Source organism: Aulonocara stuartgranti (assembly GCF_965226115.1).
Source record: "Aulonocara stuartgranti genome assembly, chromosome: 4".
In the NCBI taxonomy this organism is placed as follows: domain Eukaryota; kingdom Metazoa; phylum Chordata; class Actinopteri; order Cichliformes; family Cichlidae; genus Aulonocara; species Aulonocara stuartgranti.
The window spans coordinates 14,024,149-14,042,933 of record NC_138942.1 but is presented as its reverse complement, the minus strand read 5'-3'; the positions used below and the strand labels follow the sequence as shown (position 1 = coordinate 14,042,933).

Here is an 18,785-nt window from a genome sequence, read left to right as displayed (position 1 = left end):
TGCTGTTTGCTGAGGAAATGTGCTTTCCTCCCTTTTTTCCTTTCCTGCAGCTCACACTAAATTCTGTTCCTCCTGCTTTTTAAACGTGAAGTCTTAAACTTATCCGACCAGCGTAAAGAAGATCGTAATAGATACAACAACTCACATTTAGTGGATATTTTACGTATTGTATGTTTCAGATCGGACTCGACTCTAAAGGCAAAGGAAGGAAAGGATTTCGGGGGAAATAATAAGTCTTCGAGAGACTGTGTGGTATTGTGCTGCAAGGCATGTTTGACGCGATGTTAGGCCACGGTAATCCTTCTTTGTGTGTGTTCTCCTCACCTGTATGTCCCACACACAAATGCCCACAAGATGTTTACACAGGTTTCAAGCAGCCAACGAACGTGGAGAATGAGCTGCCAATCAGGCCTCCGCTGGCAGAGCGGAGACGGGGAAGAATGCGTCCGCGATGATGGTTACACCTGTGCTGTCAGTGATTTCCTGCGGTGGTATTGCAGGGTGTAATCCCTAACATTGCTTGTGTTTATGCTTGTGTTTTAGTTACAGCCTTGATACACACATGCTTTTGAGCTTAGATGGGACTTCTGCTTCATTTACTCCTCATCTTATCCCCGAGGGCATCCTCTGCAGCTCTGACACACACACAGGCTCATCTCCAGAATGTATACAGCAAACTCATGTATCCTCAGTCTCCTATTCACGTTAGATACACAAAACTAATATGCACAGAAACTGAAGACAGATGATTCTCTTTTTTTTTTTTATATATCTTTTTCTGTAAAGTTATGTAAAAGGCACATTTGTACTTTTACTTTGTTCTAAATATAGAAAGCAGGAAGCTATTTTTTTTTGTTGTTTTTTGGCTTGCCTTATTTAACCGGATAATTTACAGGAAACGCTAAAGTGTGCCTGTTTCCTTATGTACTGAGTATTTGAGGAGGTCTTTTTTTGTTGTTTTATATGGTTTGTGTTTCGTCACGAGTGACGCCGGCTGCACCACTGAGGTCATGAATGGGCAGGACAAACTCTCAGTGCCAGCGACTGAACTCACTTTTTATTTTAGCAAATATGCTAAATTTAGAGCTCAGCCGCAGCCAAAAGTTTGTCCCAAACTCCCTGAATGACACACCTTTCGAGAAGTGACTCTTAACATCTGCTATGTTTATCATAATTACACTTTTTCCTCTTGTTTTCCTTCTATTCTCTCTTTTTTTCCTTCTCACAGACACAGTAAGTGTTGCTCTGTTTTTCATTTATAAGATTTGTTGGCTGCGTTATTACTGAGAGGATTCTAAAGGAAGGGCATGCTTCAGCTGTGTTTTTGAAAACACTGTGCTCTGACGTTAGTAGAAGTGAAGGACCAGTAAAAGGTCTGCTCTGTTAACACACCCTCTAAACACCACTGCCCAGTGAAAGGCCTGTTGTAATAGTGGCATTTCAATCCTTCAAAGTCAAAGACAGCCAATTGGATAATGAATTTTGGTTTGCCATTCTGGGGAACAGACCAAGTTGTGACAGTGCATAAAGTTACATATGAGAACTTCTGCTGAGTGAGACAGAACCCAACACTACGTAAAGTCTAGCCCAAAATAGGTGCAGCATTGAAGTCCTGTGGTTTGTCTGTATGATGTGACATTGATGAAATCCACCCATCGCTCATCTGTTATTTTTTACTCTGATCCATTATGGATGTGAGTCTGCGCCACTGCAGAGTGGGTAATGTTCGAAACCTGTTGAGTATTAGCTACTCTGTCACTGTTAAGGAGAGCGAAGTGTAAGCAATGTAATTGTACCGCATATTATCAAGGTGTGAACTGACATATTTCCTCTTCTGATTTGTCTTTACAGTGAAGGAATCCAAATTCTCGAGATGAGAGTTCGACCTTTAATTGCATGCTAGCGATCTTCTGGTGAGTTTGTGTTTCCAAAGTCACTGCAGACTTTTTTGATGAGCTTGGGATGTTTTAGTTTTAGAGTCTTCTCCTCTAAACCATTGCAAATCAACCTTCCGTGAACTTAAAGTGTGCATGAGTGTTTTATTTGCCGCATTTGTGGCAAAATCTTCTGTAGCAAAGAGGATACATGCCAAAGACTTATGGTGTTACTGTGGTTTAGGCTTATAAAACTGACGTAACTCCTGCTTTTACTGTTGGCACAACAGTATAAGTAGCCAAGTGCTGTTAACCATTTAGCTTAGAATGACGAATAGAAACCAAATTTCCAGGGTGATGTTTGTTGTGGTGTCCTTAAAAGATTGTTCTCATCCTCAAAATGGCATCTTAACACAAGTCGTTTAATTACGCTACTTTAAAAGGGCACAACCATCAGTACCGTTTGTGACTGTACTGTAGCCCCCAGTACTCGGTGTGCCTCGCCACTATCCCACTTCCAATTAGGCCTCTTCACCCCCCCACCCCACACTGGTAGCCCCTATCCCTTACTCCCTCTTTCAGCTGGTCCACCCTCTGTCTGCCTGTCAGTGTGTCACCCCAGGGTAATGCTCCTCTCTCAGCCCCTTGGGGCCCTTTTGCCTCCGGGGCACTCCATGTTTGCCCAATCATTTGCGAGCCGGATACGGGGATGAATTGTTAACTACAGCAGGTCAGCCAGTGCCCTGCAGCCCCCCAGCCCTCTCTGCTCTCCCTCGACCTGCTGTTGACTCATCTCCATGGCAATGGGGCAGGAATTTCTTTTTTTTTTCTCATGTGTCTGCTGCCAGGCAGTTACCCGCCACCCTTTGCCACTACCGCTTCCTCTTCTCTTCAATCCCTTGGTCTCAGAGAAACCAATCAAAAGGCAGCTGGAGAGAGTCACGTGGTCAGGAAGTGTCAAGGGTGCCCACTGTGTAGCGTGGTGCTGTCTCTGGAGCTTGGCTCAACTAGGTTAGAAAGGCCTTAGAGACAAATAAGTGCCATTTGTTTAGTAGGATTTCCTGACACACAAAGCATGCAGATATTTTTTTTAGATTCTTGCACAATAAAATGTACACTGTGCATGTCCTCTTACCAAAGGCATTGTGATGGCCCAAGTTAACACCATTTACCTCTGTTGATACAAATCTTGCATTCTTTCATGATACGGTGAGTTTGTCATTAAAAATGTTACATGTGACTATCACTGAGATGGTCCTTTAAAAGAAAATTCTGATGCTTTTTTCATTTAGTCATTGTGCAATCTAATTCCCATCATTGTCTCAGTATTGACGAGCTTAAGTGTGTGTTTGCCCCCACACATGTTATTAGCTTAGGGCAGGTGAATATTTGCCTAGCAGTCTCCCCGTATGAGATCAGTGTTTGCCTAGGGAATGTACCATGTCCGATTTGTCATGACACATATTGTTTAGCTCATCAAACTGGTCCCTTATGGCTGAGTTGCGTTGTGCCCTTTCAAGTGAGAAATGTCCTTTTTTGTGTTTTTTCCTCTTTGGTTCAGGACATGTTATTGGATTGTGTGACTTGGTGGAAAAGTATTAACGATGGCATATGAGTGAGAGGAGTCCACATCGCCGTTAAGAAAATGAATGCCAGTGTGAACATCACCCATTATCCTCCAGGCACATCCCGTAGATGCAGATGAACTCTGAGAGAAGCTGGCTCTCTCGCTTTGTGGTTGTGAGGAAGGCTCAGCAAACTCATTTCTCCCACTGCACTTGAGTGGTTAACCAGCCATTACCCATGGCATGTGCAGCTTTTCATTTAGTCCCAGAAAGTCTTAATCTACAATATTTACTACATCTTAAACAGCATATGTGTTTGCATTTAAAGTGTCATTGAGTAATGGTTCGGTGTTTTGTGGATGTCTGTTGAACAATGTCCATATTAGTCACTATTAGCCTGCAAGTATATTCGAATAGCTGTGCGCCTTTTGTGAGTCTGTGTGGCTGTTGTCCTGTGCCACTATCTGGGTGGTCCTTATGGCTGATTTGATGGTAATCCGCATGTCCCATAAATCAGTGTCCAGGGTTTGGCCGGGAGCTGATGCTGTGTTCCTCACTGGAGCAAGCAGCTTTAGGCACTAAACCGAGACCCCAGCTCCTGCCCTGCCCTGACCTGGCCACACGTCAGCTCTCCACACCACCTCTAAAATAACTCATCATGCATGGCTGCCTTTGGAAAATGGCCTCACTTCTGAGCACATATTAGCCACCAACATTATAAACTGTGTATCTGTATATTGTGATTTCAGTATTTCAAGTTCTCAAAACTTTTTGATCATGTATATTTTACTTTCTGTGAATTATTATAGAAAGTTTTTTATTTTCTTTACTAACATTACACTTGTTTGTTCTGACTCGTGGCTGACACAAAGTGACTCTGATAGGCTTCTAGAGCCATGCCCTCAGCTGAGATGCCTTATGAAAGAGCTAAGATTAAAGTCAAATCTCAGTCTTTGTAGGGCCTACACTTCTCTCAGAGAATGAGGAGGGAGGGTAAAGGCCCGTCCGGCTGTCTGGCTTGCATACAGCTCTCTACTGAGCTTTTATCTAGGGAGATTGCTTGCAGCTCTGTCCAGACCCGACTCCTAGGGAGTGCACAGTCCTGAGACCTGTGGCATTAATAAAGATAATGCTGTTTGGAATAATAACAGTCAATTCTACTCAAGACAAACAACAGACACAAGTGGGCATAATACAAAAGAAACCTAGATGAAAGGCTGGTAGGTAGGTCCATGCACCTCTCTGGCTCTCTTGTGGGAACTGATGGAGCCTATATCAGTATGCTCAAATACAAACAGCACTGAGTGGGACCCTATATCAATTTTGACGCTTGGTGCCATGAGGCAGAAACACAATTTGTTCTTTTGTCTGCCAAGATCACAGAGGGAGAATGGTGACTTGTCTTTCCTTTCATTTGTTTCCCTCTCGCTCAACTCCTTTTCATTCTCTCTATTCTTGCTTTCAGTGAGTACAATTTAGTTTGATGAGCAGGTGGTCTTTTTTTGAATCTTACAGTGCTTTGGGCTCCCACCTTTGGCGTGTGGGGCTTTCAGTTGGAGTTAGTCATGTAGGCCAGAATTAGAAGGGTGGAGGAGAAGGAGGAGAAATAGGTCCAGTGTCTTGGTATTGGCAACCTTAGCACCCTGCAGTCAGAACCATGCAGTGTGCAGATTGAAAGAGTTATTTTGTTACTTAAGCTTTCAGCCGCACCCCAGATGGCTTTTGTGCTGGCCAGGGACATACTTGGGGACAAGGTTAAAGTGACAGAGTCCTTTAGGCCCGTTGAGTCCCTGGGCACAGCAGGTAAAGCACTGTGGACGAGACAATGAAAGCACCGCCTGCTCTGCACTTTTCCGTCTTGAATCTTAACACTGAACCAAAAGAAAATAGGTGGTTTCGAGCAAAGGGAAACTTTTACTTCTCACCACACCCACAAAAAACACACATGTACACTGCATGAAGGTGAGATTCAGTACTTTCACTGCTTTACCTTTGAGGTCATGTTTCATCACACAGATACTATTTACTCAGCTCTGTTACTACTTAAAGGAATTCATGGTCAGTCACAGTATCTATCAGACATGATTTTGCCATAACCTCCATGGTGACACCTCGACATGCGAACGGTTTTGTGTCAATCATCCTGAACAAAATACAGTGCTCAGCTGTCTACTACTTCTAACTATATTTATTTTTGTTATATTTTAACAAAGAAAAACAAACATGCTCATATTTAAGGAACTTGGAAACTAGTTCAGTCGCTCTTCTGAACCACCGCTTGTGATGTTGAACTCCATGTGGTCGCAGTTACCTATTTAACTGGGACACACGACTTGGGAAAAAAGTCTATTTAATCGCATTGTCTGTGTATCTACTGATTTTTGCATTGCTGATTGCATGCTAACTAATTCAGCCATAATGCTATGACAAACTTGTCATTTAAGTGTCTAAATATGCGACCGTCACTAGAGATGGTCAAGGCTAAATCATATCCCCACAGAATATGGCTATCATGAAGGTAGTGTCAGAGTGAGTAATGAAGTGGTGATAATATGTTGAGAATGTCGTGCTTTGGTCCTTGAAGTCAGAGCTGTAAATCAAACTGAGAGGAGTGATTTGGTCATACTGATCTGTTAGCCATTCTCGGTTTGTCCCCCAAGTGTTTATCATAGAGCTTTCACAAGTGGCCACTTCTGCTTGCACTGATAAACAGCACGGATTGGATCCAGACCCTGCTGGGTTATAGCTGGAGCCCTTGGGCTTGTAACCACACAGACTGAGAATGTTAGTCATTTGTTTATTATTGGCAATATTTGCCTGCTCCTAATCTTTGGCTGGATTAGCCAGATTAGGTGATTCTTATCCTACCTTTTTCCACTTTGGCATTTAGGGACATTTACATTTTGCATGTTTTGCTAATGGCTGCACTGACAACATGCGCATGCATAGACATGCTTTTAGGCTTGTGCACTAATGCGCGAATGTGTGTTTAAGTAAATGCTATTGCACATGTATCGCTGAAGGATGTTTGTAATCAAGAGTTTGACTGATACCCCTCTAACTTCTTCTTTATTGGAGGAATCAGGGTCTGTAGGAAAACTATTGCTGTGGCTGATATTTTATCCCATGCCAGGTCATCTTTGTGGTCAATGCTTGGAGCTGAAGGAGTGTTTGGATCTAGCAATATAGGGCTCCAGAAAATATTTTTTGTCATTTATTTTTTTCAAACAGAAACACTCGCAAGAGCCCTGTAGGAAACAATTAATCAAAGAAGCTGAATGTCAGTGCGGCGTCACTGGAATCGGAAATTAGTGATGTCATGAAGATGGAGAAAGTGGTCAGAATGGCGATTTTATGCCAGTTCTGTGTGCCGTGAAACTACTGGCCGAGAGTCACCTGGATCAGAAAGGGAATAGGGTTTACTGAAATGAGCTAGCTTGTTTAGTATGACCTTTACAGAGCTGATCCCAAACACTACATAAATCTGTTTCCAGTTTCAAAACACAACCACGCACATGCTCATTAACATGCCGTACTGCTTCACCCAAACAGTGTTTTTGTGGGTGAGAAAGTCCTGCAAATCTGCACAAACGCCCAGCACATAATTCACGCTCCTCAAATTCCCCCACAAACATGCACAGAAGCATGCACCACTGCTGCAAGATGGGCAGACATATAGGAAGTTTGTATCTATGCGTACGAGTGTGAATTTTGAGGTCAAAAGTGTAAGAATGATGGTTTGGAGTAGTCAAGTTGGGTGAGAATCTGATCTCACAGGGCGGAGGAGTACAGTAAGTCACTAGATTTATGTTAAAACTGCTGCTTTCTGGATGTTTAAGGCATGTCAGACTTCATTAGTTTCTAAGTACATTATTAGTCTCTTTTTTTATTACTTTTGTCTCTTTAGGTAATTTTCAGGGAAATAATCTCGCATTTAAGGATGTTATGATAGTTCTATATAGCCAGGGCTAAATGCTCTTCTTATAATATAAGAAGATAATTATATAAGGTTATATAAATGTATAAGGTTCTCAAAAAAAATGTTAGTGTGTGATTTGTCATTACTGAGCTCTTGACGTTTCTGTTTAAAGTCTTGTTTAAAGCGAGTTGTATTTTAGAGCCATCAAGTCTATAGTGAGTCACCGCCGCTGAAATTTGGTAAAGTCTCAAAGATTAAAAATCCCTCGGACATTTTAATAGAGATGCTAATATTGGGTGTGATTGACAAAATGAATGTTCAACCCTCCTTCAGCATCCCTTCTGACCCACCACAGAAAAGTCTCTTTACTTGCTGCACATGTAAGCTCTTCAGCTGAAGCAGTCACAGCTGAGCTTCATGGGGTGTTAGTTAATTGGCAGTTTTTGGTATGTGCAGATATGCTTCACTATGCATATCTTCCTTAATGTGCCCACCACTATTTGCTTTTTTTTAAAGTGTCCTTTAATTGGCTGCACAGTCACAGTCTCCTGCTTTAACTCTCCCCTGTGGAACCTAAATGTGGCCTGTTTGACCTCGAGGCCTCGGGGTGAGAACCTTGTATTTGCAAGCTTTAACCATCTGCTACTTACAGTTTTTTCCATCATTTCTCCTCTTTCCCTCTGTTTCTGCTTCCAGTGTGAGTTGGTGATCTCTTTTTCATCGATGCAGCATTGGGTCACTGAAAATAAAATCCGCTCTGTTTCAACGCCTTCCCATAACCCTGAACTATTCTGTTTTTTTTGTGTGTGTGTGTTACTCCATCGGCCATAGTTAGGCCATGCTGTCAACATGGTAACATGTCTGCCTCCTTAGACGCCAGAAAAGGCCCCAATGTTGGACTCTAGAGGATCAGTGCTAGATCTGACCATGCATTCTCCCTACACACCAGTCACTTTTAACTGGCTGTATCAGCAATACTCAAAGACCTGAGAGTACTCTGATCCCACCATGGGGTGTATAGCTGTGGCTCCGGCTGTGCTACACTTTAATCCCCTTTCCTTTCAACCACAATGGGAAACATGTGCTTACTCTGTGTAGGGTACAGGCCCACCATGGGAGAAGCTGTTTACCTTTGCTCCAAAACTAACATTTCATGGATCTTGTGACAATTCTTGGTCACTGCACCTTCTGGTTTAAAAGGGTCGTAGAAGGTGACACTTTCATCTGAGACTAGATGAATCTTTACCGCTGCTGCTTCTGAATAAAACTGTTTCCTCACTTCACACCTTGTAAAACTTGACACACATTTTTGTCCAAGTATGCATGGATAAAGGGAAGAGTTCAAGGCCAGGTTTGGAAAACAAAATGACATAAGGTACATTTGAATGAGCAAGGGGTGCAGCACGTTTGCTTGATTCACACTTTCCCAGTCGTAGGCCTCGATTTCGATCTTTGTCTAACATTCTTCAAGTGCAGTGTATGATGGTTAATTAATGGCACAGCAAGTGGGAGTTCCCACTCAAACCTCCAAAAAGGGGGGTTTTGCACACCCTTAGAACTGAATATGTCTTATTTTAGAACCACCTGAACTTCATTATCCTCCTAAGTTTCCATGTGGGTCAGTAACACCAATATAACACAGATTTTTGTACTTTCTTGCTACTTGGTGAGATAAAAACTATATCCAAACACCAACCTAATCCACCATGTGGACATTTTCATTAACCTAGAGCTAAGGTCATGACCCATGTCACCAAAGTTCGGTCCCAGTTCTGGTGATGAATGGTTTATGTGCTGCCAGAAAACTTCAACAGAAAGATTCAGAGGTGTAAAACAGAAACAAGTAACCATATGTCACGCTGGAGGGCAGGAAATAAACTCCAGATGAAGACACTACATTGTGGTTTATTTTGCTTATGTGTGTGGGTGTGCACATACTGTAATGTAAGTGAACTGTAGGACTGTCTTTTGAGTTGCACAGCACACAGCATCTCCATTTCCACCAATCTATTCTAATTGTAGGATCATAACAGGTTTTTTATTGATCTATTGGTCTATGACTTTATCAAATATCCTAAATATCTAAAATAATGACAGCTATCATCACAAGTTATAATGTGGAACACTGCTCGTTTTCTTATTCTAAATATTACAGATAAAACCATAAGACATGAGAAATTCAACTGGCAACTCAGTGGCTAAGACTGTTTTGATCAATGTCTTGCACCATATTGCAGCTGTTTAGACACTGGACCTCTTACATAGCAGATACTAGATACCCTTCACCTTCATTTGTTCTGTTATAACAAAAATAAGGCATATGGTTGTAGAGAATAATTTCTTGTGTTGTTACCTTGCCTTAGATACAGGGATAAATCAGCTTTTTTGATAAATTACTATTACTATTACTTGATTGACATGATTTGGATTGTTGAAGCTAATAAGGTTTGTGTCATATATTAAATATTTGTATCGTTTATTTTAATTTTTGGGCAACGCAACCAGAGCTTCCAGTTCAATAGCTTTTTGTGGGCATTATGCTATCTCAATTTACATTGACTCTAATCTGAGGCTTTGGTGACCAATTCTAAACTTCTGACTGGTGGCACTGTGTGATTTAGACACTGGCCTCCACAGGTGTGGCAAGTGATCTGAGGGATGAGTGAATTCTTCCTGAGTAATGGTAGCCATGATTTGCTCCCCATGTTGCCCTGCTCAAATCTTCCCCTTCCTGTTGTCTTATCTGAGCATCCAGTGCAACCTAAACCAGGGTGCGGTGCCTCTGTTCCTCCATTCCCTGTGCAGCCGGTCCCCATTGCTGGTTTTCTCAAATGTCACTGTGAAGAGAGAATGACCCAGTTGAGTTGGACTGACTGACAGAGTCCTGACACCCCATTGTAGGCACCCTGTCTCAACCTGCCACCCACAGCTTCCCACCTTCTGACCTTTGTGGCACCAAGGGCAAAACAGGCAAAGGCATTCAGCTATGCAGTAGATCCACGAAGAACTTTCTTTGTTTTTATAATGGAAATTGAAAAGCATTGATTCTTCTTCCAGACTCAAAAGTAATTTAGATTTCCTTAAAACATTTTTAAAGACGTAAATGGTAAGTGGTAGTAGACGGAGAGTAGACTAAAAAAGTAGAGACTTAACATAGATTGTGTAGAGACAATTTATACTTCTCCAACTGTCTGGATTTGATTAAGCCAAACAGTCCACCAGCATCAAGCCAAGCATCCTCTTTAACACTGTAACTTAAAAAAAAACTGCAAATAGTTACGAATCTGACCACTGAAGCTAAAACGCACAAAGATGTTAGATGTGTTCAGCAGCGTATCATAGAACCAAGCAGTCATTAAGGATATGCACACTGTGTATAATAACTTTGCCACACCGTGCTTATTTATGTGCTAACCCAAACTTCATTACTCCATAGAATAATAAGGCTTGTTTAAAGTAAAATCATTGACCAAAGCCAAATTGACACTTACTTAAGCTTGATAAACTGTTATTTTCCTGGCTTAATTCTCTGGTGCATGGTAACTTGAATAGGATTTGAATCATTTGTGAATCATCTATCATTTGCATTCCTGCCAAATACGCTATAAACATGTTTCCGCATGTGTTCATTCCATAGCTGATCTGCCAAACAGCAGTCGAAGGCTGCTGAAAGAAGGCTTATCTCACAGCCTTCTATGAAAATATATATATTTCTTTTTAATGGAATGTGGAATCAAAGGAATCTGCGATAAATTAACTGGATATTGCATTTTTATAAATGATTATTTTGGCCAATGTCCGATGCTGTCAATTTTTTTTGTACATTCACAAAGACAGGAAGTTTTGTGGGGAAAAATCTGATTAACTGAGTGCGTGTGTGTGTGGGTGTTTTTGTGTGTTTGTGTCTGAGTATAGCCACCAAACTTTGAATGTGTGTGTAGACTTGCAGACCTTAGCTCAGCTCGGAGATGTAATCTGATTTGCAGAAAGGAACGGGTCGTTTCACATGACTGGTTTAAAGGACCGCTGGCGCAAGGTTGTGCCAGTGTCCCTGACTGATTTGTGTGTGTGTGTGTGTGTGTGTGTGTGTGTGTGTGTGTGTGTGTATGGATATATGTACTTCAATACTTGTGTGTATACACCTACAAGTATTAATTTGTTTTCACAAAGTGCAACGCAGACATGTGATCATTTGCTACTATAGGCTTGCCTCCACTAGAAAAAGAGAGGTGTTGAAGTTTGCAATGTGGTCAAACACACCAGAGTTTTGCTTTTATTCCGTTGTTCTTCAGTTTAAACACGGTTTATTTGCAGAAATAAAGCCACCACTAATTAACAGTCAATTACACATCTGGAAAAAAGCAAAGCTCTGCTACAGACTCGGATGAAGGTTTTGTTTGCAGCTTTCTGTTTACACATCTCTTATAATCAGAGCTTTATTTTGAACTAATGGACCATCAGAAATTATATCAAATAATTGAAATCATCCTGTAGCCTGAGCCCTTTTTACAAGACTGCTAGGATTAAAATCCCCTTAAAGCTTCCCCTATGAATCTGCTGGGTTGTTTTTTTTTTTTTTTTTACATAAATAGAAAAAAAATGTTTATTGATGTTTTTGTGGTCGAGATTCTCAGATGGGTTTTTTTTTTTGAGCTGGGAGAGGTCCATCATGTGATTTTCATTGGAGAGTGGCCGGAGGAGACGACCACAATAAAAACAAGTGAGCGTGCATGAGCGTGTGTTTGTGTGTCATCTGGCCTTGTTAATAACTGCAGGTTGTTTTCCATCTCGAGGTCGTCAACTGCGGTCATGGCATACACAAATGGAAGAGAGGAGGCCCTAGGAGGTGATATCAATGAGTGCTCCTGGGAGTGTCGTGTAAATGCATGCACAGGTCTTGTGAGTTTCTTAGTAATTGTGCTTCTGAGAGTTTGTGAGAGTTGCAAGTGTGTGTGAAAGTGCTGTTGCTTGAAAGTGTTTTCCTGTGTGTGGAGAACTCATAAGCAGGATGATGTAGCAAGCAGGAAGCTCTGATCCCAATAGGCGTGTCAGCAGGAGTAGTTTTTCATAAGGTAGTAATCTGACCAGACAAAGGGGTGTCCAATATTAAAGAGAGCCCCTACCCCTGAGCTAATCAAGACCTGACCAACCCTTCTGCTGGCTCACCAACTCTCTAAACATTACCTCATCTGGAGGCTTAGCCTAGCCACATGCAGCTCCAGTCTGCTGGTGTACATGATAACTCACTTAGCACAGTATGATAGCTAGAAATATAAGAAAGGATATAAAAGAAATGGGACCAGCACACAACTACCTATGGTGCCTAGTGCCAGGGAAAGGTATTTTAAAAGGCAGAGGAAAGAAAGAATCATTTTACCATGTCCTCCAGAAACTCTGGGAAGCAATTTGCCGGTATTCAGTTTCTCTCCCCACCGTCCTGTTATTGCTGTTTTCCCCTCAACTCTTGGAGCCTTCAACCTGAAAAGGAGAGTTTTTTTAGTTTAGGCTTTGTGTCACTTGGAAACAGTGCCTTTGTTGCCAAGGCAACAGTTCTGGGACAATGAAACTCAGAAGCAGAGAGCGCCTTTGTCTTGGAATGGATGAAGAGTGACCGACGCTGTCTTTGGTCCAGCCTCTTAACGTGTTTGCATGTGCTGTAGAAACCTGCAAGAGTCTTGATTCAGTATCTACCTGAACCTCTTGACCTCATAAAATAAAACCAGCACACCAAATAAATTTTAAATGTTACAATGGAAAAGCTACTTTGGTTACTTAAATTTTCCTGGGATGCCAGGTTTTGCAGAGCTCCCCTGAAACCCTAGATTTACACTAAGCAAAGATGAAACGTAGATCTCAGTTTCTAATCCGGATTTGACTTTTTTTAGTTTCTGCGAAAGTACTGCTTTCACTTATTTTTATATACAGTCATGCATATATGAGTCATTTTCTGCTTTTGTTCTTTTTCATATGGTTAACTTCTACATGTACAACATGCTCACAAATTTCAGTTATTAGAGCTAACAAACGATAGTGCCCATAGACTCCATATAAAAGAGGCTTTGGCTTACCATGTTAAATTTCTTGAGCTTAAAGTTGCTATGTTTAGGCCAGAGAGTAATTCTGAGCTATTAGTTATCAGCTAATGCTAGCAAGCTAGGATAGCAAGCTACATCTGTCAGCTGTATGGGTCCATTTCACAGACAGAGATATCAGAGGTGTACTGGGGTTTCACTCACAGGCAGTGGAGCAAAGAGCAAAACTCTGTGCACAGATTGTGCAAACTCATAGCAGGATATTATTTCTCCCATTCAGTGAATTAGCAGACGTAAAGACTAGAAAACCGGTACTGCCTTTAGCTGCCTATGCCAGCTGCTTAACCCTGAACATGCCATTAAAAAAAAAAAATACTTCTACATACTGCAGCTTTTTTGGCTCTAATTTGAAATATAATTTTGCATGAGTAAGTGGGACTTTCCCTAAATGAGTCAAGTCACTTATGATCTGTATGTCTGTGAGAGACCTGTTGTTTTTACAGACACTGGAGAGGAAGCAAGTTGTCTTATGTACTATTCATTTATTTTAAAAAGATAAAGTGCACATGACCTGTAATTCTTATTGTACTGTTGTTTCCTTCTCTCTGTTTTTTCTTGTTATAATATTTAGAGGCCAAAATGGGAAACCATATAATTAATTATAGGAATATTAACATAATCCAAATCAGTTCAAGCAAGTGTACTAAATGATTTCATTTTAACACCCAACAAGACTCAGAGATTATACAACACTGCGGGTTAATCTTGTGGCATCTGTAAATCAAGGGAACATTTGGCATTACTCATTTACAGTTATCAAAGTTTCTTAATACAAGTTTGGGCAGTGTTGGTCGAGATAAAATATGACTCCAGTTTTTTTTTCTTTTGTCTTATATGTGCACCTCTCTCTGAATCACTTTATTTCGCCATTCTTTATCTTTTTCAGATGATCACCAAGAAGGGGCTGAGTAATGGAAACATGACCTCAAGAGATTCAACAGGTAAGATTCTGTCTTTTGTTTGATCTTAAAGCCTAGGAGTACGTGATTACACAGTGTCGTCTTATGAGGAGCAGCGACCGTTGCTATAAACAACCACAGTATGGTATGTTGACTAAATAAACAGAGGAAGAAGTGGTAGTTCACATATATGAGAGATGTGATCAGGGTGGTGCCACTGGATTCATGCCCGTGTTCTTGCTGTTTTTTTTATTGTGTAACCCAAGTCATGACAGCACAGTAAAGAATGCAGGGACACAGAGATATCACTTCAAACACAACTTCTCTCAGGAGCCTCAGATCCTTTCAGTGGAACTGAATGAAGATATGCTTTGATGGCCCACCACAGAGTCGGTGGCTTTCAAAGAAACCTGTTGATGGGATTGCACAGTGCACCCAGCCAACTGAATGAGTGGTACTGTATTTGTGCCTCTCAGGATACTCCTGGGTGTTCTCATTGGAGGTCAGATCTGCTTGACCTCAACATGAGTAGTCATTTTCTGTAGATTTTTTTTGGCTTGCCTTATCTTTTTTTTTTCTTCCCTTCCATCTTGTTCTCTCACCAAATGGAGAACTGTGTATGGATGGCAGGGTGCCAGCAGACAGGTACAGTAGATGTGCTGATGAGGGATGGTGATAGGGGCAGGCCTCAGTTGCAGCCTCGGGCAGAGAGAGACATACACAGGCAGGCGTAGACTCAGAGGCAGGTTGAAACCTGGTGCTGTATGCTGATGTTTCTCTGCTTGGCTGTGCTCCAGGGTGAGGCATGTGAGAGAAACGTGGGAAGGGAAAATCCAGAATGGAGGCCAGAAGAGATGCACAAAGTCAGGTAAAGGAAATCTGTCCTCCTTTCCCTGATTTTCAAAACTAAAGCCACAATGAAAAAAAGAAGGGTAGCTAAGAATGTGTAGTGGTAACAAAAAGTGAGAGCGGGAATAGGCGCATGAAGAAAGAGTACAAGAATGAGGCTATACTGTACACTGATGGAACGTGACTACTCACAGGTAAACCAACTCAGAGGTGCAGACAAGCAGAAAGAAGATAGGAAACATTGATAGATGACTGCTTATCCTCTGACATGTTCCTTCCCCGGGCAAAGAACAAGCGGGGCAGGCCCGTCCTGCCACTTTTCTGCCATAAAACATGCAGGGTTGAGTGGGTGGTAGACAACGTCATGTCATTTTGTGGAGGGTAAAGCAAAGCCTGGGTTGTCAGGAGAGCACCTCTGTGTATTATGTCATCTTAAAAGCAGATGTTGAAGCCAGATTAGATGAGAATTCAGAAAATAACTCAGCTGTTCAGCTGCTTATTAAGCAATTTGCTTATATTTCTATCTTTAGTCTTAAAGATGGACTTATCTTTCTTTTCTTTTATGAAAAATAGTTAGCTTCATTTGCATGATTACCTGGCCTGGTACGCTGTATCCAACAAAGGCATCTGGAGTTAGCCAACACACCATAATGTGATAATGAGGCTGTGGATAATTCTTCTTCTCAGGCCCATTTCTTTTGTCAGCAGTTTTTTGAAAAGAGCCAGTTCTGTTCTGCTAAAGTAATCAGCTGCGCAGTAGTTGATCAGTTTTGATGTTTTATTAATTTAATAATTATTTGACGTAACTTTAAAAAACGTTGACTCAACATTTTAAGCAAAACATTGTTATAAAGGATCCAATACTTATCTTTTTTTTTCTTAAGCGCGGGTATGAGAAATGTCTCAATATTCAAGTAAGTGGTTTTGGGCTCCAGTCAGTCATTAGTTTCTGTATTATGTTTCCAGGATCATACTAAATCCTGGTTTGGACTGTTGGACCAGCATCCTCTGAAGCAGATGTTTGCTCCTGGCAAGGCTGCCGACAACATGAGCTCCAACACTGGCAATCTAGCTCCCAGGATTCAGTGAGCAGCGTGAGCTTGGAGAAGCTATGACATAAACGCAGCAGGACGGTGAATCGCGTTTTGCTGCTCAGACATCATGGAACAGATCAGTAAGCCCCATCTGGAGAAATGCTCTATAGAAGAGTCATATATTTACCATAGTTACTTTGATGGATACAGCATGTTGTTTGACTTTATTTTTCTAATTGATTTTATGATGATAATTTCCCGGCATCTATGTATCTTCTCTTGTTTTGCAGATTTTATTTACAGTGTCGCTCATTCAGTAACTTCAGCATTTAATGTGTAATTTTTGTCATTTTTGGTAATGTGACTGTTTTCAAAGTGGCTCTTCTAAAACTGCATAAGAACGTTTATCCAGGGAGGAGCACAAAAGATGTCTCCTACTGTGTATAAAGACTTAATGCACATGTGATTGAGATTAATCAGACGAATCACTCAATCAGTGGATATGTGATTTTCATCTTCGACAAAGAAGCCATTGTCATTAATGTAAAACCATGAATTCTCCTTCTTACGCTGCATTTTATTGTGACACATTGGCAGCTTCTGCTAATTTCAGTTAATAATCCTGTCAAGCAGTTTATTCTCATTATGATTTATGACTCCATAGCTTTTGTTGTTTTTGTTAAGCCCTGTTAGCAGAAATTAAAAGGTGTATCCAAGCTGCTGTTTGTTTGTGTTGTCATTCCAGATACATGAGATAAATGGTTGGATGTTTCAGTGGTGTTCATTGTTACGGTTATTCATGCTGGCTTCCTTACTAGTTAGGCCAGTATGTGCTAATCTAGCATTTGAGGAATAAATGGGGTTTTATCTTTTTTTTTTTTTCTTCAAAGGAAGACAAGGTAAAGGTGAACTTTACAGTAAAAATGTAATATGTTACATTTAAACTGAAACAGTGATTTTTAATAGTTTTACTGGCAATCGCAACATACTGAATGTATATTTTTGGTTGATGTTACAATGTAATGTGTAAATGCATCACTTACTATAATCACAAAAAATTGTAGAAGTAACAGTAAAAAGATGACATCATTTTGCTGAGTTTACACTCTACAAACGTGTCACGTATGATGTTGATGGAGAAGTGCTTAATGTCACATAATAGGTCAACGTGTGTCAAAATGCAGGGAGTTTCCAACCATACTGTGGAAGAAATCCCCACAGATCCCTCGTCTTGTCCCAAAAATATTCAACATACGTCGCTAATGCATGCATTGTTTTCATTTAGTCTGAGTGACTTCAGCATTTCAGCAGTGACTTCCCATTCAGCTGTCTTTCGCTGTCATTTCAGTTACGATTCAATAAAGTCTGCGTCAGGGTGGGTGGGAGCTAAGGGCCATGTGGGGAGAGGGAATGGCACATAGGTGAAGGAGTGTATAGTTGCTAAGGGTGTAATTATTCCTCAAGGGGTTACTTATTGTTGTCCTTGCCTCAGTGATAAAACAAAGCTGACTGGGCAAGTTCCATTACAGTTTGTTCAGGCTTTTATTCTAGTGCTTGACAACTTGTCTCGGGCATCATAGGAATCATATTAAGACTCAAATTTGAGGTGGACGAGGTCATAGCCGTCTGAAAAAAAAAAACCGACAAGCGGGATAAAGGCCCCGGTGGTGATGTTTTGGAAGTTGAGCTTTGTGACATCTTTATGGCCCTGCTTATGTTCAACAACATTAGCATGTCCACAATGCACTTCTCTGCTTGTCTGCCTCCCCCCTTTTTTCTCTCCTCCCTTTTCTCACACACATACACATTTACACAACTCAGGGGGGAAAAAATGACCTCTCGGCAGCTCTCAATTCACTGCACTTCTATAGCCTTGAATGGACCGGCTCAACAAAAGGTGACATAATTTTCTCAGGGTTTGATTGGCCCCCTCCATGCCACAAGATGACATCATGCGAGCCTCCCCCTCAAACACTCTACCACCACCTCCAGCACTATCACACAACCCCCCCTCTGTTCTTGGATGCTGTGTTACCAAGACAACAGAGCTAGGCCCAGGCCATGGGGCAGGACTTGGCAACGTGTTGCAGCTTGGCTGTCCATAATAAGCTCAGGCAGCGTTGCTGTTGTGTTTGTGGTAAACAGTCTTGGGAAATGATACGGGGGAGACGGGAAGAAGGGATGGGATAATGATAGGTTGCCTTTTCATTCAACCTCTCCTCTACATGGAGTATTTATGTAGCTATCAGCATCAGGAAGTATTTCAACAAGAAGTGTCAAGTCACAAACCTTTGATGTGAAGATTCTTGTCAACTAGTGAACTCTTACAACTTGAAGCCTCCACATGGTTCTGGTATAAGGTTTACTCTGTCTCCATTTATATTCAAGTTCAAGGAGAGAGTATGTGCCCACAAGGCATGGCTAATTGGCTAATTTGCTTTTATTAATTACAGATTTTTATCCTGTTAAAATACGTGATGATTAAAATACATGATTTTTCAAAGCTGTACTTTGTACTTGTTGCCTTTAAAAATAATAATGTCAGCATATGTA

At 41.2% G+C, this 18,785-nt stretch overlaps 1 long non-coding RNA gene across 1 annotated transcript in view; it reads left to right on the top strand.

The window, feature by feature from the left end:
- Positions 1 to 16,948, top strand: part of LOC309704809 — a 50,551-nt gene extending 33,603 nt beyond the window's left edge. Inside the window, exons 3-6 of the long non-coding RNA XR_014276381.1 lie at positions 1,852 to 1,913; positions 14,337 to 14,391; positions 15,147 to 15,217; positions 16,165 to 16,948. This is a non-coding gene — a long non-coding RNA (uncharacterized lncRNA). The remainder of the gene's footprint in view (positions 1 to 1,851; positions 1,914 to 14,336; positions 14,392 to 15,146; positions 15,218 to 16,164) is intronic.
- The last annotated feature ends 1,837 nt before the right edge of the window (positions 16,949 to 18,785 follow it).